The sequence below is a fragment of the Cetorhinus maximus genome, chromosome 4, assembly GCF_964194155.1.
Source record: "Cetorhinus maximus chromosome 4, sCetMax3.hap1.1, whole genome shotgun sequence".
Taxonomy (NCBI): domain Eukaryota; kingdom Metazoa; phylum Chordata; class Chondrichthyes; order Lamniformes; family Cetorhinidae; genus Cetorhinus; species Cetorhinus maximus.
The window spans coordinates 77,773,481-77,798,247 of NC_135882.1; positions in this window are offsets into that span (position 1 = coordinate 77,773,481).

Below are 24,767 nucleotides of genomic sequence, written 5' to 3' on the forward strand. Positions count from 1 at the left end.
ATTACTAGTCCAGCGACAATACCACTACGCCATCGCCTCCTCCATTCAAGGCCACTATTATCTTGACAGTGACAGGGATAGGGTGGCCACCAATTGCAATTTGAACTGATCTCCCCAGCCAGCAATTCACAAAGGGATGTCACTGTCTCCCTGGAGAGATGCAGTCTGTGAAGACACTGGCGCTCTGAGAGCTGAAGGTAATTCATCCTTTGCCTGTACACTCTCTGCGCAGGATGGTGTCTTCTCCTACCATAGCCAGCTTGCTGTTGTTGTCTCTCTTCTTCAGGCCCTTGCGCAGCTGCAGGTCCCTCACCTGCCTGCACTTAATACTTCCATATTCAGCATATAATTTGATTGTCTGCTGTAGTGCAGAACCTTTAAGAAAGAGCTTAGATTTTCATTTGTATATTTTTCAGTCATAAGATTAGTTTGTTTGGCAACTCAAAGCAACTGCTTATTTTAACACAGCTTCTAATAGTTTGCTGCAATAACCTTCCCAGCGAATCCTCATCAGTACATATCTCAACAGTGTTTATAGTACAAGGAAGCCATTAGTCACATTTGTCTTCCTCTTTGCCTTTGTCAACTTTCATTGCTCAAGAAATGCCTGCTGATTTAATATACTGTACCACTTTATATCAGGAAGCTGTATGGGTAATAATTGTATCATGCACATGGGATGGAGAGCTTTCTTATAACTCACTGTAAAAAATAATCTAGTAATGCTGCAAATCCTTTGACACCAATCTAATAAAGCTTTAGGCCCTGTATCACTAAACTAATAAAGCTACAGGTTCTATGTTGTAAAATCAATATACATATATATATATATATATCAATTTGCAGCTTGAAACAGCAAGTGAGAACCTGAAATAAGACTTGAAAGAGGAGACAAAGAATAACATAAAGAAAATTCACAAGTTGTTGTACAAGTATGAAGGAAAACAGGTAACAGCCAATGAATTTGAAACTATCCTGGTCTCAATGTTTAAGTGACGCCATAAACCCTTTAAATCCTGTGAATTTGTAAAGCTATTTTGTTGCATGACATCATCTAACCAGCCTGTTTGAATTGCTGATTTGTATTTCACTGACAGCTATCTATTATTCTCTATTGTCCATGCACAATCACTTGGCAGGAAGAAGGCAGCCTTTAGTCATCTTCTCACGTCGCTTCAATTCAGGATATGTACCTCAGGCGTATCAGTAAGGGTTCATGCCAAGTGTGGAAAAATTGTGATTTAGCATTAGCGCAGAGCTTAGAAAAAATGCTATTTATGCATTGGATTTGCAATCAGGCAGTTCAGAGCCTCTTTAACAGAAAGAGAAAAATAAAATGACAAGCTTGAATCAACACCCTATGTAAACACTGTTGTGTTCAGCTAATGGCAGCAGAATCCAAATAGCCTTTCACTCTTCACCACTTCAATCAGCACTAAGAAGCCAGAAAGGAAATCTTTTAGTGCTAGACCATTAACCTTGTACTCTCACAAGCTTGTCTTTGCTGAGAGAGGAGAATTGATCAATATCATGTCAAAAGACAATAGTGTCAGCACAATTTTTGCCTGCTTTTCCTTTCCACTGCACCCAACAGCTGTCTGATCTTGTTTCTCTGAAGTAAACTGCTTTTTAAGTGAATCTGACCCAAATACATTTAAACATGTCCATGGTAAATGCATCTTCCAAAATAAGAAATTCAAGCCAGAGAAATAAGAGCTATCAAATGAATACACGTTAAAACCTGAGACTTTGGCCTTGTGCTCCAAAACAGTATTTTATATTAGGATTTCATGGGTGAATAATCCCAAGACTACTACAACATGATAGCCAGCAGTATCCTGGCTAAAATAAGAAGAACATGGCAGCAGCATCCTAACTGAAATTTTGTTCCACATGAGTAGGTAACCTTGCAAAACCAGGCAGTGACCCAACTGAAAGGCTGAAAGGATAATTACCAACCATTCTGACAATGTATAGGTCTTTAAATTGTAAACCTAAGGATCTAGCAGTCATCAACTGCAGTGTAATTTATTATTGTATTTGGGACAAGATGGCCATTCTTTGTGGACATAAGACTCAGTCAGGGTGTGGTGTGATGAGATTGATAAAGTGGACTGATGTGGAAGAAGAATTCTGGAAGGTCACTGGGTGTTCCTTTAAAGCTGCTTACAAAACTGCTTCTGAATGTTTGCACTCCTGACTATAGTTCCAGTAAGAATGAAGATTACCATCTTCAAATTATTCTGCTTATATTCTTGCACACATTCTAAAGCAGAGATTGGGAGTGGAGAGAGTTGCTGATAACCAATCTGATTTACTAAGTAACCAGCCTGTAAACTGCAGAGAATGTCAATCTATCAAAATGTGGTTTAAGAGATTTGAGGCAGAGAGGCCTTTTTTAAAAGGGGAGGTTTTAAAAGATCAATGATAGAGCAATTGAGACAAAGAATGTTTTTGTTTGAGATGCATTGAATTTCTAGCATTATTGTGGACTATGTACCTGCTCAGAGGAACATAGAAATCTCAAGCGCAGGATATTCAGGGTTCTCACTTGTGGATGATGCAACAGGTCTTCAAGAAGCTGACCTGTGTCATTTTAATCAAATGAGTCATATACATTTGTTTCACTTTGCCATTTTAAAATTAATGTGTCTTCTGCTTTTTGGTGTCACTGATAAGTAATTTCACATTTATCGAAATTACATTTCAAATAAGACGGGACAACAGCCTCTGCTAATCAAGACGTAATGCCAAAATACCATGCACATACAAGTAGTCATTCGCCAATTTAGATTAGTTAATGGCTGTTTATACTTCATACAGCAATCTTAATTATTCAGGTTACTCTAAGATTTTAGAATCTTTAAAAAAACCTGCTATCTACAAGTACTCTAAAGGTGAGACAGATAATTTTCTACCACATTCTACCACTGCCATCTCTAAAATGGTTTGAAAATTGCTGCTAAGTGACACAATTCCCCAGCCCCAATTTAATTAGACTTAATTGTATAGTCATTTTCTGCTTTCCTTTTCTCAATTTTCAAAACCTCAGCTAATTTGCCCCACAGATCTATTCATGTTTTACTGGTTGCTTAAATTACCACATTGCTTCAAATTCATTTTTTTATTTCACTTTACTCCTGGTGTGCTCAGTTTGTGAGGTGTTTTTGACCCAATTACAAGCCAACCAGTTCATAACTAGGTTACTAGGAATGCCTGGGATATTAGTGGACTCTATGGAGTGCAGAGACCGCACAGATGTACTATCAATTGAATGGCATATGAGGCTGGAAATAGGTACTTCAGAGAACCACAGACACTTGAAACAAGTACCAACACACAGTGGTAACAGTGTGTGCCAGCTACAAGAACTGCAGGAACTCACCAAGGCTCCTTAGATGGCATCTTCCAAACCCATTCACCACTACCATCTAGAAGGACAAGGGCAGCAGATACATGGGAACACCACCGCCTGGAAGTTCCCCTCCAAGACACTTACCATTCTGATTTGGAAATATATCGCTATTCCTTCACTGTCGCTGAGCCAAAATCCTGGAACTACTTCTCTAACTGCACTGTGGTGAGCCTACACCACATGGACCGCAGTGGTCCAAGAAGGCACCTCACTACCACCTCCTCAAGGGCAATTAGGGAGGGGCAATAAATGCTGGCCCAGCCAGCAACGCCCACATCCCATGAATGCATAAAAAAAAGGTCCTCTTTTGTTTCCCCATCCCCAGGCCATGCTGGCACTTCATCTCTTATCTGCATGTTGATTCACAGAATCACAGAAATGTTACAGTGCAGAAGGAGACCATTCGGCCCATCATGTTTGCTTTGGCTTTCCAAATGAGCAATTCACCTAGTGCCATCCTCCTGCCTTCTCCCCGTAACCCTGCGCAATCCTCCCTTTTAGATAACTGTCTAATTCACTTTTAAATGCTTCAATTGAACCTGCCTCCACCACCCTGTCAGGTAATACATTCCAGATCTTAAGTGTGGAAAAGTTTTCCTTCATGTCGTTTTTGCTTTCTTTACCAAATGCTTTCAGTTTGTGCCCTCTCATTCTCGACCCTTTCATGAGTGGGAACAGTTTCTCCCTTTCTACTCTGTCCAGGTACCTCATGATTTTGAACACCTCTATCAAATCTCCTCTTGGCCTTCTTTTCTCCAAGGAAAATAGTCCCAACTTCTCCAATCTATCTTCATAACGGAAGCTCCTCATCCCTGGAACCATTCTCCTGAATCTTTTCTGCACTGTCTCAAATGCCTTTACATCCTTTCTAAAGTGCAGCATTCAGAACTGGACGCAATATTCCAACTCAGGCCGAACTAGTGTCCTATACAAGTTCAACATAACCTCTTTGCTCTTGTAGTCTAAGCCCCTATTAATAAAGCCTAGGATACTGTATGCTTTGTTAACTGTTCTCTCAAACTGTCCTGCCACCTTCAATAACTTATGCCCAGGTCCTTATGCTCCTTTAGAGTTGTACTCTTTATTTTATATTGTCACTCCATTTTCTTCCTACCAAAATTAATCACCTCACATTTATCTACATTGAACTTCATCTGCCATCTAGCCGCTATTCCACCAACTTGCCTATGTCCTTTTGAAGTTCTACACTATCCTCCTCACAATGCTCCAAGTTTCGTATCATCCGCAAATTTTGAAATTGTGCCCTGTACACCAATGTTTATGTCATCAATATACATCAGGAAGAGCAAGGGTCCCGACACTGACCCCTGGGGAACTCCACTACAAACCTTCCTCCAGTCCAAAAGACATCCATTAACAACTATTCTGTTTCCTGTCATTCAGTCAATTCCATATCTATGTTACTACTGCCATTTTTATTCCGTGATCTATAATCTTGCTCACAAGACTGTTGTGTGGTACTGTATCAAATGCCTTTTGGAAGTCCATGAGCTGAATTTTCCCCCTGTTGGGAGGGTTGCGCGGGGGCGGGCAGGAGCAAGCGCGAACCTGATCGGCGCCCCCGCTGAGCACTCCCTGTGTGGGCTGGGGGGGGGTTCCCTGAGTCTGGGCCTGCGCTCATTCGCGCATGTGTGCAAAAGAGCGCAGAAATCTCCCTGATGCACAGAGGCGCCTCAGGGTGATCAGTTTGATATTTGAAAATTTAAATGAAAGAAAAAAATTTTTAAAACATGTCCCCTCATGTGACAGTGTCACATGAGCTGGGACATGTCAATGAATTTTTAAAATAATTTTTATTGAATTTTAAAACACTTCATGAAACCTCATCCCGCCCATGGATGAGGTTTCACGACAAATGCGAAGGCCGCCTGGGCTCTTCACCTGCCCACCAACCTTAATGTTGGACGGGCAGCTCACTTAATTGTTTTAATTAGTTTTTAACAGGCCTTAATAGGCCTTTGACAGTTTGGCGGGTGCATCTCCCGCGCATCCGCCCTCACGCCTTCTCCTCCCTCCCAGAAACATGATAGGGTCCCCCTTGTCCTCACTTATCACCCCACCAGCCTCCGCATTCAAAGGATCATCCTCCGCCATTTCCGCCAACTCCAGCATGATGCCACCACCAAACACATCTTCCCTTCACCCGCCCCGGTGGCATTCCATAAGGATCGTTCCCTCCGGGACACCCTGGTCCACTCCTCCATCACCCCCTACTCCTCAACACCCACCTATGGCACCTCCCCATGCCCACGCAAAAGATGCAACACTTGCCCCTTCACTTCCTCTCTCCTCACCGTCCAAGGGCCCAAACACTCCTTTCAAGTGAAGCAGCAATTCACTTGCATTTCCCCTAACTTAGTCTACTGCATTCGTTGCTCCCAATGCGGTCTCCTATACATTGGAGAGACCAAACGTAAACTGGGCGACCGCTTTGCAGAACATATGCGGTCTGTCTGCAAGAAAGACCCAAACCTCCTTGTCGCTTGCCATTTTAACACTCTACCCTGCTCTCTTGCCCACATGTCTGTCCTTGGCTTGCTGCATTGTTCCAGTGAAGCCCAACGCAAACTGGAGGAACAGCACCTCATCTTCCGACTAGGCACTTTACAGCCTTCCGGACTGAATATTGAATTCAACAACTTTAGATCTTGAACTCCCTCCTCCATCCCCACCCCCTTTCTGTTTCTTCCCCCTCCCTTTTGTTTTTTCCAATAATTTATATAGATTTTTCTTTTCCCACCTATTTCCATTATTTTTAAATCTATACCTTTAATGTCCTGTTAGTCTTTCCACCCCACCCCCACTAGAGCTGTACCTTGAGTGTCCTGCCATCCATTCTTAATTAGCACATTCGTTTAGATAATATCATCACCATCAACACCTCTTTGTTCCTTTGTCTGTGACATCTTTTGATTATCTGCTCCTATCACTGCTTGCTTGTCCCTACAACCACCTTCCCCCCCAACTTCTCTCCCCCCAATCCCCCCACCTTAAATCAGCTTATATTTCACCCCTCTCCTAATATTACTCAGTTCTGTTGAAGAGTCATGAGGACTCGAAACGTCAACTCTTTTCTTCTCCGCCGATGCTGCCAGACCTGCTGAGTTTTTCCAGGTAATTCTGTTTTTGTTTTGGATTTCCAGCATCCGCAGTTTTTTGTTTTTATCTGACTTGTCCTTCACTGGCACATAGGGAACTGTATCCAGCATAAAGCAGTAGGAAACATTGCAACCTTTTCCTGTCTCCTGGAGACAAATTCCCTTAAGAAGAGAGAAGTGGCACTGTATGAGTTTAATTTAAACTGTTTTATTTCTGCCCTCTTTAAAACGTTTTTTCTTGTCTTTAAGTCACGATGTGCCATGCATTATTCCCCAGTCTCAACATAACAAAGTTCCATACCACTGTGCTGCTTAAAGTCTATTTCTAAAGATCAAATAGTTGTAATATTTACTACAGACTCAGGAACTGAGGACATCAAGCATTAATTGCACTTTAGTAACATATATTCAAAGCAAATAGTAATTAAATAGATCAAAATGCATTCAAAGCTAAAATATAACACTGAAATTGACTAAAATTATAGTCATTGTTAAACATGGATTAAAAGAATAATTTTCCTTGACAACTCTAAGCTTAAATTGGAGTTTCTGAAGTATTGAATTGTAAATTATACTTAGCTAGGGCATGTTGAAACTATTGGACCACATGAACAATTGTTTTATTCCCAAAGGGAGGGTAACAGTGCTGAATAAAAACAGCATTGAATGCTGGATAAATGTTACATCAGTCAGATTGGAATGACTTGATAATATATTGATAACTTCAACCTCAGAAAAACATCTTTGTAATACTGACCTGATAGGAGCTCTGTGAGAGATGGCGACAATAGCATTTACTAATTCACCTAAAATATTTTGTTGTGAATAATACACTTAAGAACCAAATTCAGCACATTGTAATTGCCCTTCAAAAGCTCAGTGACAATGTTGACCATTTTTTAAAACACAGAAAATAATTGAGATAGTTCAAAAATGTGTGAAGAGCACATGTTGTAGCATAGCAACTGACGTGAGTGCCAGTCTTGTCTTAGTGGTTCACACTCTTGCCTCTACATCTGGCCACAGTCCAGAGAACTGACTGCATGATTTATATTCACTTTAAGCTTTGTATTTGAATTAAAGAAACCCTAAGGTAAATCCAGACAACTCAGATTGATTAGATGAGTAGCAATGGGTGAAACAGGAGGAATTCAAAGTCAACTTATTTAATTCCCAGGGCAGGGCTCAAGGGTACCAAACATCATTAACGTGAATAAGCAAGCTGGTGTTAGTGACTATGATGACAGCATGTCACAATGACATTATGCAATATAAAAGACCAATAGAGATATAGAAGCCATATTAATTGAGACAATGGCCTTTCCTACTTTGGGAAAAAAAAGACAAATTGAAATTCACTTTTGTTCATTGTGAACCTGTGAACAACTCTCCATTGGGTAAACTGAAGGCTTTAAGCATAAGTTTAACATGAAACACAATTCAGGTCCATGGGCAAGACAATGGATTTGCTCCAATGTCTAGCAGGACATCTTAGAGGACTGGCCAAGACTTTGGTACTTGATGGTTCATTTAGTACATATAATATTTATTAATTTTGCATTCTATGGTACCAATTCAATCATTGAAACAAAACACTAAAAGCAGATAGCACATAACAACAGTTTCCATTTATATTGGAAAGAGTAATCCATTATGAGGCCTATTCAAATCAAATACTATACTGTAATCTCTTATAGAGATTTGAAGAAAGATCTTCACCCTGTGGCTTTGGGTTCCATATTGGTTTGACCTTTGCTAAGTATCTCCAGGCAATGACAGTGCCCAACGGATTGGTTTTATGATCTTACACTACTGTCCTTGCTTAGCATTTGTCCAGTAGAACTTAAAAATAGAGGGTGTGCAGTAATACAAGCACCATAGATTTCTGAAGTTGCTATAACTCCTGGTTGTCAATACAAAGAGATGTGTGCACAGAAAGAAGAATATTCATCTTAAACATGGATGCACACAGTCATATGCACAGAATGCATTGCTGTTTGTGCCCAGAATTGGATACCTTCAACTGCAAGTATAGGGGAATGGGTTTGGGGAGGAAAGGTAAAAAAAATGCAGAGAAACACTGGGCTAGGTTTTGCGGTTAGTGGAAAAACAATGGCTGTGAGAAATTTTACAAAGTAATTTACAATTCATTATAATTCTTACTCTGATCATTCACTTGTGTGTAAGATAAATCTACTTGATAATTTATATTTTACTTTATCAAACTAAAGTGTTCATCAGACTACCTGTCAGCAGATTGGAGAAGTACATATGGTGGCAGCATAATGCTGAATAGAAAATTGCCTCAAAAGAGGAAGCAGAGGGCAGCTACAAATCAGAATTATTATGCTTATAAGATGAAACTATCTCAGGGATTTGTCTGCGCCCTCACTTGTTTACAAAAGCTGATCTTATGCATCATCACTCACCATCAAACATGGTTATGAGATTTAGTTGTTAACATGGCTTGTTCCTTTATGATTATTTTCCAATGCATAAGTGGTCTAAATAAGTCTGTTTGATGAGAGAAAGTTACCATAGCAAACTTATGGCTACAGGTCAGGAATAAACAGTACAGTTTGCCTTAACTCTTTGGGCTGAATTTTGACCTCGGTGTGCAGGCGCATGCCTGACGCACATGAGTATGAAATAACGCGTGGTGACATCGCCCTCGCATGACATTTTGGTCGGCGGGCGTGTGCGGGAGTCGTCAGCGCGCCCGCCAACAATTAAGAGAGCTGGATGAGCTTAAGAAGGCGGGATGAGGTTTCAAAGAGTGATTAAAAAAAAAAACTTTTGAAACTCATTTTTAACATGAACCTGCTCATGTGACAGAGTCACATGAGGGGACATGTTTTCCTTTTTTTTAAACTTTATTTTTCATGTGAAAAATCTTCAGCTTCCTGAGGAAGCTCTGTGCCTTCAGGGAGCTTTCTGTGAGTGCGCCCGCGCGCATGTGCTGACTTCTGTGCCCGCCCTCCGGCCTCCACTACCACCACCACCCCCCCCCCCCCCCCCCCCCCCCCCCCCCGCCCCACCCCTACCTCCTGCCAACCTAGGCAGTGTGAGCGTTGCAGCACATGATTCACACTGGCCGGCTGTTACTGGGCCAGCCGATCGCGGGCAGCAGATCATTGCGCGGCTGCTCCCGGGCCTGCCCACCACACCCGCCCAACAAGGGGAAAATCCTCCCCTTGTGTTTTTACACTTCAGACGTGATGGATGCTTATAAAACTTTTATAAAAATTGACAAATGCTTAGTGGCTCAGTAAGAGTATGGTAAACAAAATCCGCAACTTTACGAACTGTACCAAAATAGGGGGCCACAATCTGGGTCAATGCGGGAAGGAGATTGCTCAGATCATGTGGCGTAAGTGCAGATGGATTTGTAAATGAGGGCCAAGACTTGGAAATCACTCTACTAGGGTCAAAAAGCCAGCAAAGTTTTGAAAAGACTTTCAATGCAATTGTTCAGGTTTAGGGGAGGGCTAAAACTACTAAATAGAACTTGTGAAAAGTGGAGGGGAAGAGCCTGGTGAGGGCTGAATTTGGGAATCAAGCCTTGCAGATTCAGTAGCAGAGGGAGGGCAGTAATGGTGCAAGTAAGCAGCCCTTTAGATTAGTGATAAATTGCAGTTCTGATAACTGCCTGGATTTTGGGGTAAGATGGCTACCTCATGGAGCACCAAGCTTATGTGGCATCTGGTTTTGTCCAAGTTGGTACAGTACAGCAGAATTTGATAGAGAATGATGCAGAAATGCTGAAATGCTAGCAGTTGAGAAGGATTACCTTAGTTTTACTGATATTGAGCTAGTGAAAGCTACAACTAATACATGGGGCTGAATCTTCCGGTTAGTGTGTGGGGGCGGCCCTGACACGCTGATGCATAAAATGACGCGCGATGATGTCGGGCGTGAGTCGGGCGTCATCTCGATATTTCGTTTGGCGGGTGCGCGCTGGAGGCCTATTGAGGCCATTAATGAAGTAACTAAAGTAGTTCAGAATGCTACTCGTTAAATCTGAAGGTTGACAGGCAGGCAAAAAGCCCAAACGGCCTTCACGTTTTTCAGGAAACCTCATCCACAGGTGGGATGACGTTTCCTGAAGCTTTTATAAAATAAATACATAAATTTTCTCACCATTACAAACATGTCCTAACTCATTCAATCTCCCTGAGGCATGGAGCTGCCTCAGGAAGATTGCTGCGCTCTTTCGTGCACATGCGCAAAAGAGCGTAGGCCCCGAATCTCCCTCCTCTCCCCACCCGCACAGATAGCGCTCCGCTACCGGCCACACGTTATGCTGGGCGGGCCTTAATTGGCCTGCCTGCGTAAAATGGTGGCGTGCAGCCGATTGGTTCCGCTCCTGCGCCCACCCGCTCCCACCCAGCCCGCCCGCCATAGGAAAAATCGAGGCCATGATTTCCAACTGGTAGTTAGTAGTTAAGAGATAGATTTGGGCGTCATCCACATACCTGTGAAAACATTGACATTGGTCACTGTGACAGCCATTCTGCTGCATGTTGGAGTGCCAAATGTATTGTATAGTTGTATTTGGTTGAAATATTGAAGAGAACAGGATAATTTATAGACATATTATTTTATAAATGTATTCACATGACAACAGAAATAAATCTTTTGTGCCATATTGCATGGAGGACTGTGCTGTGTCAGTGCTGATATGTATAAAAAGAACATAATTCAACTCTAAGGGTGGAATCGCCTCAGATTTGCACTAAATGCTATAGTGGGCATGAAGAACAATGTTTTACCCGCCGGCCACAATGGTGGGTTTTCGCACTGTATCGTCCACTTCCTGCCTCATTAATTATGCAGCCACAGGAAATACGCTGTTTCGCTGGCGGGTGACCTCTGAATCGCCCACCACACTGTTACCTCGCTATTTCATCACTCTGGGTGCCATACCTAAACTGCAGCCCAGTTCTCAATGCTTGCAGCCCAGGGCTGCTCCGGTGAAGATATGGCGCTGAAAGCCAAGAAGAATTCAGTGACCCATCACTGGAATGCTTTTTGGAGGCCCGTCGTGATGTCCTCCACCCCCGCTCTGGCCACAAGAGGTCTAGCAACCTCACCACTCCGGCTTGGGAGGTGGTGGCAGCGGTAGTCAGTGCCAACGCTGTGCATAAGAGGTTGGTCATTGAGTGCAGAAAGAGGATGAATGATCTTATCCATGTTGCCAGGGTAAGGCAATCATTTCATCACTCTAAACTCACGCACTCACAAACCCATCACACATTCACTGGCATCTCACTCACTGCCAGCTCAAGGGACAGCACCACTCACTCTCTCACACACACCCTCACATCTCCATCTGGCCTCATCTCTGGAGACTGTCTCCTCAGCCCTCACCATCTTGAGACCGCTTGCACAGATCAATATGTGCCTCCACACACACCCTGGGATTACCCCCTTCTCCAGTACAGCCCTTGCTCTGCAGCTTCTTCCCTTGTCTGAGGCCATTTCTCCTTTTCCCTAAGCAAGCCCTAAGCCACCCCTGCCTTACGGCTGGTCTGTTAGGTAGCGACCTGCCTGTAAGCCCCCCCTAAAAGTGATGTGGTGCTGCCTGCGAAGCCTGGTGCTGACAACTGTGTGTGCTGCCTGAATCAAGGTAGCAAACAAACCTTGAAGTCCTGAGCAAAGTGCAGCCTGCCAGATGCACATTGCTGTTTGGGGGATGATTCTGGTGAGCAGGGCTTTTAATGAGATGCTAAAGTATCGAAATTAGGTTCCTGATGTGTGGCGGCAGGAAACGTGGCCCGCCATTTACGGGTGGAGCAGCGATCGCAAACTGGTTTCATGACGGTATAAAGTTGATTTTTGGCCTCTCGCCATATTGTCCGCTCATTCCCGCCATGACGCCCACCGCCAATGGGACTGGATAATTCTGCCTTAACTGTAATTGATAAGTTTAATAGTTTAGTTAAGACTTCCATTCCAAATTGGGCATTTGTCAAAAATACAGCCAACAGATTATCTTCTAAATGTAATCTCTACATTGCTCTTAATTATTCAACCGAGTCAGTGCTTAAAAAACAAAAGATAGCACAATGTAGCTACAAGGAAAGATTGGATAGGTTAGGGTTATTTTCCTTAGAACAAAGAAGGCTGAGAGGTGACTTGATTGAGGTGTACAAAATTATGAGGGGAATAGATAGAGTGGACAGGATAAAATTGTTTCCCTTGGTGGAGAATTATGGAACCAGGGGACCTAGATTCAAGATAAGTGGCAGAAGGTGTAGGGGGGACATGAGGAAGAACTTTTTTATGCAGAGGGTAGTGGGTGTCTGGAATTCGCTGCCCCAGTTGGTGGTAGAGGCAGAAACTCTAAAGTATTTTAAAAAGTACCTGGATCTGCGCCTTAAGTGCTGTAAGCTGCAGGACTATGGGCTGGGTGCAGGAAAGTGGGATTAGAAAGGGCACCTGGGTGTCCTCAGGCTGGCATGGACAAGATGAGTTGAATGGCCTCCTTCTGTGCTGTAACTTTTCTATGGTTCTAATTATCATCTTGTATTCCGTACCAAATGATCTCACCTTTTAAAATAGTAATGTGGAGAAGAGGCAATGATTTAGTATGAATTAGCGAGCTAAAAATGAATTGAAATAATATCTATTTTAAAATATCACTTAATTTCTGTATTGCAATCTATAACCACTGAATTAGTCTAATAACCAACAATGTGGGTGGGGATATTTCAACCGGCAAGATCTTGCTATGTTGAACCATGTATATTAATGCAAAGAACAAATATTAAAAACAAATGTGACTTGAATATAACTTATGAAGTGATGTGTACAATTACCAAGCAACTGATTTGCTGTGTTGTGGTTTGCAATTGTAACCAGTTTGGAATTTCATAAACATTTCCAGATTCAAAAACCAGTTCAAAGCTTCATACACAACCTATCATTGACCTAAGGTACTGTATTGCATTTTAATAAAGCAAAGCAGAATGCAAATTATTTCCTCTCCTTAAGCTTGCTTTAACATTTTAGAGACAACAATATTTTCAAATCAATAAATGATACCTGTAAAAGATTGGCTTGAACATTATACACATTGTCCTAAATATTAAAAATAGCAAGGAAATAATGTCCAGATGTTACATTTTAACTGGCTCAGTTTGAGGGGTCTATACTTATTGGAAATATTAATTTAGTTTAGTTTTACTTTGTTAAATGCTCTCATTGTTCACTAAACGTTTTGAAGTAATTTTCTTCAATGCATATGTGCTATTAGCTATTACATTCACACCTCTGTTTCTTGAGAGATTAAGGTCTGCTTTAGCTTCTTTTCCAGAATTCTCCACCTATAATTATTTTGTGACAAAGAAAATGGTAGCTTGAGAACACTTGGACTGATTTTGGATCTGAAAATGCTGAATGACCTCCTTAGGTGCTTGCCCCCTGTGATCCTCCCTATCCACCTCCAGAATGCGGCATTACAGAGGGATGGTCAGAGAATACCCATAGCTTCTTTCAAAGCAGCACACAATGACTATTCAATGGGGGTACAGGCACAGACAATAAATACAATGCGGCTTTAAGAAGCCGTCAGCAAGGCCCCATTAAGTTTCACTAACTTGCTTTCTCCACAACATTAACATGGTACAGAAAGAATGAATGACAAATAACTACACAGCAATCAGGAAATCAAGAATACATCTTTAAGGCAAAGACCCAGCTGAAGGTGTAAGACATTCCATGCAGTGGGTGCCAAGCAAATGAATACTATAGGTATAGCTGGTAATTTAAATTAAAATCAGGGCCTCAATACACATGGCAATTGACAGATGTTTAAGCTCTAAGGGCAGAATCGTCCCAGATTTGCACTAAGTGTGGTAGTGGGTGGGAGAAATGATGTTTTACCTGCTGGCTGCAAAGGCGGCTTCTCACAACAATCCCGCCACATTATGCGTTCCCGGGAAACGCTGCTTCGATAGCGGGCAGTATCTCATTCACCCTCCACGCCATCACCTCGCCGCTTCATCATGCCGGGCGCCATATTTAAAGTGCAGCCGCGCGCACACCTCTCAGTGCTTCCAGCCCAGGACTGCTGCACAGAAGACATGGCTCCATAAGGCAAAAAGACTGCCACCCCCTGGTTTAATGATGTGTCCGCCAAGCGCCTTTCAGATGCCGTGGAGGCCTGCTGTGCCGTTCTCTACCCTTGCTGTGGTCGCAGGATCGGCAGCAGTATCACTAACCTAGCATGGGAGGCGGTGGCAGTGATGGTCAGCGCCAATGCCCTGCAAAAGAGGACAACCACCCAGTGCCACAACAGGATGAATGGTCTTATCCGTTCCGCCAGGGTAACTCACTCTTCTCATCACTCTCAACTCACACACTCACAAACCCATCGCACATCCACAGGGATCTCACACCTCAAGGGACAAAACCATTGCTCTCACATGCACCCTCACATCTCCATCAGGCTCATATCCTCTGGAGCTCACATCCTCATCCCGTCCATGGCTCTGCTCACCACACAAACATTCCACACAGTGCCATGCATCCTGCTCACACTCTCTCCATGCAGGAGAAGCCTGCTTACATCAGCAGGAAAAAGTCCCAGACCGGGGGTTGAGGGGCCCTCGTTAGGCCCCTCACTCACTTTGAGGAGAATGCCATCGCACTGACTGGTGAGGACATGGACTGTGCCTGTGGTGACAGTGAGGTTGGCAACAAACGCCGTCGTTAGGATCACGCACCACATCATCTCTCTCCCAATGCAAATGTGAGAGCTCTCCTGTTTTTGACTCTGCTGCCATGCACAACTTAGCTCTAATTTGCTTCACAGGGAGCTCTGCCAAGTGACCAACAGCCTCAGTCAACCATTCCCTCAGCTCTATCCAAAACCTCACCTCCAGCCAAGGGGACTCCTCCTCATTGAAGAGCTGGAAATAAGCAGCCTGGAAGACCCATCACAGTGCTTACCCACACCCTCCACCAGCACAGACATGTGGGACCTAGATCTAGAGCAGGCTCGGGTTCACAATCTGGACACGTTTCCTTGGCAGGAGGATGCAAGTTCAGCCGAGCTCCCCGGCACTCAGAGGACTGCTGGGGAAGACGTGTCTATCAGGCCCGAGTCAGATGATGAGCCTCTGGATTTGGCTTTCCAACTCATCGTGGAGAGTCAGCAGAAGGCGGGGGAACATCACGCGGAGCTGTTAGAAGCCCCCAACAGATTGGCACATGAGTTGGAGGAGTGTGTCCACCAGCTCTCTGATGAAGTGGTGCCCATATGTGTGTGTATGGAGGTCTCCATGGGGAGGATGGCGGATGCCTGCAGAGTGTGGAGGTGTGTGCAGACCTGCACTACATCGTGGGAGCCATGGGTATGTTCCCATAGTGGCGACGCGAGAGGAAAACAAGGCACCTCAACATCCCCCCAGTTGCTCCTTCCTCTCAAGGTGTCAGGCCAGGGCTCTCGGGTACCTGAAGTGAGGAGGAGCAGCAGCTGGACACCCCTGGGTTATCCACTCTGGAATCTCAGAGGCTGCCCTCTCCCTCCAAGTCCCCTTTGCCTGTGACCCCCCCTCAACCTTGCCCTCTGTCACTGCGAAGGGAGCAGTTGGCCCACAGGAAGACAACCAAAGCAAGCCAGAGCCCCCAATCTCCCAAGAACCCATGCTGAAAGCATCAGAGGTAACAGGGCCAACCATTGCACAGGCTGTCTCCACCCCTGCTGCGGATGTCAGGGCAGCATCTAGAAGTCTAAGGCATTCAAAAGTTAAGGAATTCTGATCATGGTTGGTTGCATGGGTGAACATATTTTGTCATTTTTGAAATATATTCACTTTCACTGAATAACATGTAATGGTGTCTTTCAGCTTCATTGACAGGCTTCCCAAGTCCTTCCACAACACCACAGCCCCCGCCACCACACCCCAACCCCACCCCCGTCCACTAGCATTTCAGCTGCACGCAGCCAGCCCACAAGTGATTCTGGAAGGAGAAGTGTGTGTATGGCAGGGCCTTTTGGAGCCTTGAGCAAGCACTCTTACACACACGTGGATCTTTCCCATACCACACTCATCTCAATGTCCTGAGCATTTTCAATGCTGCCTGCAGGGGTTCGCTTTCAGTTGACAGTGTGAGCTGACCTGCATCTCCGCCCACCCACTGATCATAAACCCATGCAGCATTTTCTCTTGCCCACCACGACCCTTGTTACACTTTTGATTTAGCCAGCAGGGTAGTAACACAGTTTTTCTTTTGCTCCGCCCATTCTTTCCCCTTCCCCTGTCATCCATTCCTTTTCCCCAATCACTGTCGAACCCACAGCATCACCTTCAACCTCCCCTCCGTGACCTACCAGCCACAACCCTTTTCTTTCCGGATGTCCAGGTGAATGTGTACATTCCCTTGCTTCCCGAAAATCCCACCCCCATTCATATTCACCTCCCCAACCTCCTCCTTCCCACCCTCAGGGTCCGTGTCTGCCTCCGAGACCCCAACAACTACCCTTGCTGTCTCTTCTACCGCTGCTCACCCTCACACCCTATTGCCTCACTCTGACCTTGGTCATTCTCACCATTCCCTCGTACCCGCCCACCCTCAATTCACTTCCCAGGAGGCATTCATGGACTCATCAGAGCCCTCCCTTGTATATTCAATTGGACATCCTCCCTCCCCTCCAACACCCCCATCCCCAACCCCCCACCAGACTCTCTACCCCTTTAGAACTCCTTCGCCCCTCTGGACTGCTTTGCCCCTTGGAACTCCTTCCCCCTTGGAGCTCCGTCCCCCACTTCCTGAAGCTCCTTAGTCCTTACCACTGTCCCCCTCCCCACAGCCCCTCTCCCAACTCCCAGGCTTTGACCCCCCTCTTTTAGTCCTCCCCCTTCCTGACTCCTTCAGACGCTGTTATTTCTTCCTCCACACTTACTCCCTCCCCTCTCTGCACTTCTTTTTGCCCCTGGGTTCCTTCCCTTGACATGGATAGAAGATTGGCTAGCTAACAGGGAGCAGAGAGTAGGCATAAATGGGTCTTTTTCAGGTTGGCAGGATGTAACGAGTGGTGTGCCACAAGGATCAGTGCTTGGCCTCAACTTTTTACAATTTATATAAATGACTTGGATGAAGGGATGGATGGGATGGCACAAAGATAGGTAGCAAAATAAGTTGTGAATAGAACACAAGGAGGCTACAAAAAGATATAGATAGGTTAAGTGAGTGGGCAAAGATCTGGCAAATGGAGTATAATGTGGCAGGAAAAATAAAAGAGAAGCTTATTATCTAAATGGTGAGAGATTACAGAGCTCTGAGATGCAGAGGAATCTGGGTGTCTTAAGCGCATGAATCTCAAAAAAGTTAATATGCAGATACAGCAAGTAATTAGGAAAGCTAATAGAATGTTATGATTTATTGCGAGGGAAATTGAATACAAAAGTATGGAAGTTATGCTTCGGTTATATAGGACACTAGTGAGACCACATTTGGAGAACTGTGTACAGTATTGGTCACCTTATTTAAGGAAGGATGTAAATACATTGGTAGCAGTTCAGAGAAGATTTACGAGACTAAACCTGCAATGGGTGGGTTGTCTTATGAGGAAAGGTTGGACAGGCTAGACTTGTATCTGCTGGAGTTTGGAAGATTAAGAGGCAACTTGATTGAAACATATAAGATCCTGAGGGGTCTTAATAGGGTGGATGTGGAGAGGATGTTTCCTCTTGCAGGAGAATCTAGAACTAGGGGTCACAGTTTAAAAATAAGGGGATTTAAAACGGAGATGAGGTGAAAGTTTTTGTCTCAGGCGGCCGTGAGTCTTTGGAACTCTCTTCCTGAAAATGTGGTAGAAGCAGAGTCTTTGAATATTTTAAAGGCAGAGGTGGATAGATTCTTGGTAAGCAAGAGGGTGAACGGTTATTGGGGGTAGGCGGGATGCAGGTTTGAGGTTACTATCAGATCAGCCATGATCTTATTAACTGATGGAGCAGGCTCGACGAGCCAAATGGCCTACTCCTGCTCCTTGTTCGTATGTTTGGACTCCTTCCCCCCACTGGACTTCTCCCCATCTCCGCACTCCTTCCTCCCCCCGGACTCCTTCCTCCCCTTGGTCTCCTTCCCCTCGCCGCACTCCTTTCCCCTCTGACCTCCTTCCCTTACACCTTTCACCCCCCCCCCTTATACCTACCTCTCCAGTTGCCGTCTTCTCCCCGTAATCCACTCCTCCTTAGTCCCTAGCGTCCTCCCAACCTCACCCCCAACCCCATCATTCCCCCTCCCAAACTCAACCCCTGAATCCTTTGTTTTACCCCCCTCCTAACCTCACTCCTCTGAGGCCTTCCTCTCCTGCTCTCCCCACCCCCTCCCCCCCAGTACATCTTCCTCTTCCAAACACAGCTGGACCTTCCTCTCCGCCTCCTCGACAATCATCCGTTGAACAATACAGATTGCGCAGGCAGTACACAAAAAAACTCTACCTGCAGTATCTTACTGAATTTGTTTTTATACAATTGATTTTTCCCTGATACTTCTCAGGGTGAGGTATGTTACTGCTGGAGATTGGAATATCTTCCCTTTTCGCTGTGTTCTGTCTCCATTATGCATTTCCAGGCATAGCACAACAGAGGAAGCTGGAGTGGCTGGTGCTGGTCCCCAGCCTGGATAAATGGGGTTGGCTTAATGGCAGGAGGGCACTTGGCTATAAAACTATCTGCCAAATCCAAAAAATGATGGTTGATATGAAGGTGGTGACCCCATGTAATATGGGAAAAGCTGAAAAAGGAAAGACAGTATAGCACAACATGCCTTCCACTGCACTGCAAAAAACTGCTCCTAGTACACCAATGTGACATTGCATATTAGTGGCTGTTTTGTTTTGTTTTGTAGACCCATGCACATTGAAATCTAAATTGGGATTGCCTAAACTTACTTCACATAGCCACAGAAGAGGCATGAATCCTGCCTGTCTGGGCTGATCACCCAGTTTCTGATTCACTGCACCCTTAAAGGAGTTTTATAATTCTTTTTTGGAGAATCCAGAAAGGATTACAAGTAGAATAAACCATATAAACCATTAGAACATCATTAGCAAATTCAATTGCCACATTATTCAGTCATTTTCAATTTTTCTACCACAGTTCAAATAAAGAGATGAATATTAGGGTGCCTGACACCGACTACTGCTGCGGCTGTTGTGGAAGTGTGTGGAGTGACTACAAAAAGCAGTCGAGCCCATCAATCTGTATCATCATGTCTTTCATAATTTTAGTCAATTCTCGTATAAGGAATTGTATCAAAGGCTCAATAAATGATAAACGTTGCAAATGATTTTGGCAATTTTTGCTTACTTATAACACACTTTAAAATCTCTTGCCGAGCAATGATGCAGTGGGTCAGCTGCAGGTATTGTTGCAATGCCATGGTAATGGCAGCAAATTGTATACTTTTGTGTTGGTGAGCTGACCCATGGCCAAGAGGTCAGAAAGACAGACGCTGGGAGAAGGAAATGTTTAAAGAGAGATTTGGACCTAAAAATGAAAGGCCCGGTTTGAGAGGCCCTGTTTGTGACTGACAGCAGGACAAGTTGGTAAGTTGGGTTCCCAACCTTGAGCGCCTGATTTGCAGGGCACCCAATTTTCTGACAGTCAATTTGAGGGCGGAATTTGAGGCAGTACTACTCACACAAGTGATATCTTTTCAAAAATATGAGAATCGCGGTCTGAAAAAGACCCACTAGTCCCTCTAGGTTTCCCTATATTGTTGTGAACCTAATATGGCACGATACAGACATTCCATATCCACCTGAAGTTAGGTAATCTGGATGAGGTGACAAACTAGAAAAAAAACCTCAGGCCAATTAGGGGAAGATAACTGGAAAATTTCTTTCTGAACATTTTAGGAGAAATGTTTTAAGGGGACTCACATAAAAGGCCTGTATGCCACAATCCTGACAATTGTGAGTTGTTGACCTAAGGCTTCCTACACTGGGCTCCCTGAAGTGCTGTGTTTAGCTGCAAGTGCCTGATCATAGAATAAATACTTCATAAGACTATGGTTTAGGCAATAAGCTGCCAACTTGTTTAATTAACTAGTAAATGACCAAGTCAACAGCAGCAATAACGCATTACAGATTTATAGTAATCACACATGAGAGTATGAAAAAGGACAGGAAACACCCAGTTGACCTATCAAGTATTACAGTCAAGAAAATGAATAGGTGAATGATACAGCCAGAACCAGTCTTTACTCAGTCTTACATATATTTACAGAGTGAAACATTATAAGCATACATCTCCTAACTCAGCTACTGCTCATGTGAAATGCCAATACAATGTCCACCATCATGCACATGAACATATGAATTAGGAGCAGCAGTAGCCATTCAGCCCCAGGAACCTTCTCTACCATTCAATAAGAACATGGCCAGTCTAGTGACCTCAACTCCACATACCCGCCTACCCCCGATAACTTCCTTAAAATGAAGAATCTATCTACCTCTGCCTTAAAAATATTCAATGACTCTGCCTCCACTGCTCTCTGGGGAAGAGAGTCCCAAAGACTCTTGACACTATGAGAGAAAAAATTCTCCTCATCTCCATCTTAAATGGAAGACCCCTTATTTTTAAACTGTGTCCCCTGGTTCTAGTCTCTTCCACAAGGGAAACATCCTTTTAGCATCCACCCTGTCAAGTCCTCTCAGGGTCTTATATGTTTCAATAAGACCACCTCTCAATCTTCTAAACTCCAATGGATACAGGCCCAGCCTGTCCAAACTTTCCTCATAAGATAACCCCCCCATCCCAGGTATCAGTCTAGTGAACTTCTCTGGACTGCTTCATTAATATCCTTTTTTAAATAAGGAGACCATAACTGTGCACAGTACTCCAGATGTGGTCTCACCAACGACCTGTACAACTGTAGCAAAACATCCTTTCTTTTCTATTCCATTCCCCTTGCAATAAACGACAACATTCCATTTGACTTCCGAATCACTTGCTGTACCTGCTTACTAACTTTTAGTTATTCATATACCAGTACACCCAGATCCCTCTGTACTTCAGAAGTCTGCAATTTCTCTCCATTTAAATAATTGCTGCTTTTTTATTCTTCCTGCCAAAGTGGACAAGTTCACATTATTCCACTTCATGGTCCATCTGCCAAATTTTTGTCCACTCATTGCAAATAATTATCTTCATATAATTAAACACAATTAATATACAATTAACACAAGCCTGTACTAACCTAACGTACTGTAACCCTTACGCATCACAACCCCACCCATGGCAACTGATGTCAGTAGTCAATTAATCCACCTACTTTCTATAATATGAGATGCTTTTCACTTGCAGAAACTCATCAAGTTACCTTTTGAACACCTTCCAGTAAACTCACACTCACCGCAATGCACTGGAGATCAATGATTCTGCAAGAAGAGCTATTACCCGGAATCTAGCCCAACTGATCTTCTATAATGTATTATCTTAAAAACCTTTAATCTTGTACTCTTGGAGCCTATGCGTAAAAGCCCCAGCTCCCTATTGATTATGCTGATTACAAAGGCCTTTAAATTAGGTAGCGTTCAATTAGCCCTCCTTTGGCCTTTTCCATGGGTACATTAGGCTAGATGCAGCTGAACCAAAGTCTTGTACAAGGAAAGGATTATGCTTCTAGTTTTGTACTTCCGGTTCTCCTTATAAGATAAGAAGCACCAAGTAGTCATGCCTAGTGCAATAAAGTACAACATAAACACAAGGAGGAGGTGGGGGGGGGGGGTGAAACTGGCACGGAATTGTCCATTGTCCCAGATTTGCACTGTGCAGTAGCAGGCATGAAAAACAACATTTTACTCACTTGCCACAATGGTGGATTTTCACACTGTATTGTCCACTTCCCAGCGCCTCATTAATAATGCATTCGTGGGAATTCTAATGCATTCTGATCACTGGCAGGCAGGGTCAGATTTGTCTGCCACATCGTGACCCTTCCTTGCTCCGGTGCCATATTTAAAGCGCACCAGAGCGCAGCCTACTTCATGTCCACAAACCAGGATGGCTCCAGGTGACAGGTGGCCCCGAACGCAAAGAAGGCGGCAGCCCCCAAATGTAGCGATGCATCTCTGAGGCACCTGCTGGACACAGTGGAAGGCTGCCACGATGTTCTCTAACCCCGCTCTGCCACAGGAAGTCCACCAGAGTCACCAATCTGGCCTGGGAGGCAGTGGCAGAGGCATTCAGTGCCACTGGAGCACAGAGGAGGTCAGCCATTCAGTGCAGGAAGAGGATGAATGATCTCATCCATTTTGCCAGGGTAAGTCAACCACCTCATCACTCTCAACTCACACACTCACAAACCCATCGCACATCCACAGGAATCTCACACCTCAAGGGACAACACCATTAACTCTCACACACACCCTAATATCTCCATCAGGCTCATATCCTCTCGAGCTTGCATCCTCATCCTGTCCATGGCTCCGCTCACCACACAAACATTCTACACAGTGCCATGTGTCCTGCTCACACTCTCTCCATCTGTTTTCACGCAGGAGAAGCTGGCTCACAACAGCAGGGAGAGGTCCCAGACTGGGGATGGAGTGGCCCACATTAGGCCCCTCATCACTTTGAGGAGTGTGCCATCGCGCTGACTGGTGTAGACTTGGACTGTGCCTGCAACGACGGTGAGGTCAGCGGTGACGGTGAGGTCAGCGGTGATGGTGAGGTTGGTGGCGAACAATCACGTGAGAATCCTGCACCACATCATCACACTCTCAATGCAACTATGACTGCTCTCTCTCCTGCTTTTGACTCTGCGGCCATGTACTAATTATCTCTACTTTGGTTCACAGGGAGCTCTGCCAAGTGACCGACACCTTCGGCCAGCCAGTCTCTCAGCTCCATCCAGGTCCTCACCTCAGCCAAAAGAACACCTCCTCTATTGAAGAGCTGGAATAAGCAGCCTAGATGACCCATCACAACGCTTACCCACACCCTCCACCAGCACAGAGACACACCTCGGTGGGACCTGGATCTAGAGCAGACTTGAGTTCACAATCTGGTGGTCACTGCACTGATACGTGTCCGCAGCAGGAGGAGGCAGGTTCAGATTGCTGAGGAAGAGGCACCTGTGAGGTCTGAGTCAAGTGACGTGCCTCTGGATTTGGCTGTCCAACTCATCCTGGAGAGTCGGCAGGAGGTGTGGGAACATCATGCAGAGCTGTAGGAAGCTCTCAACAGAGTGGCACGCGAGTCGGTGGAGTACATCTCCTGCTCTCTGATGAAGTGGTGCCCACATGTGCATGTTTGGAGGTCTCCATGGGAAGGATGATGGAGAAGTGTGTGTGTGGCAGGGCCTTTTAGAGCCTCCTGCAAGCACTCTTCCCACGTACATGGAGCCTTCATTCATCATACTCATCTCACTAGCCTGAGCATTTTCAATGCTGCCTGCTGGGATTCTCTTTCATTTGTCCATCTGACCTACATCTCCGCCCACCCACTGATTACCCTCCCAGGCAGCACCTGTGCCCGCCCAACACAGGGCTCCGCCCACTTTCGATTTCGAAAACCATGGTTGTGGTCAAGTATCTTGTCAGCTCTTCAGTCCTTTCCCTTCCCCCAGTCACCCATGTACTTTCCCCCATCACTGTTGACCCCCTGGCATCACCCTCCACCTCCCCACTGTCACACACCAGCTTGAACGCTTGTCATTCCAGGATGTCCAGGTGAACATGCACGTTCCGTTACTTTCCAAGAATCCTACCCCCATCCACATTGACTTCTCCGACCTCCTCCTTCCCACCCCCAGGGTCTGTGTCGGCCTCCAAGTCTCCACCAACCATCCCATCTACTGTTACTGACGCACCCTGACCCTCCCACCCTACTGGCTCCTTCTGCCCGCCTCAGGCTCACCATTCTCTCCTATCATGCCCATCCGTCAGTTTGCTCCCCAGGGGGCAATCATTGACTCTACAGACGCCTCCCTTGCACGTTCACCTGGACATCACCCCCTTTACTCTTTCCTCCACCCATATTCCCTCTTCCACCATTACTTCCTCCATCCCCAAACACCATCCCCCCACCAAACTCCTTCTTCCCCCAAAGCATCTAGGCACCGCCCCCGCCCCCCCGCCCCCCCCTCCACCAACCGAACTCCCTCCTCCCCCCAGACAATTTCCCCTTTCCGAATACCCTCCTTCCCCCAGGACACCTTCACCTCTCCAAAATCCCTCCCTTACATCTTCCTCCCCCTCTTGCACATACTTT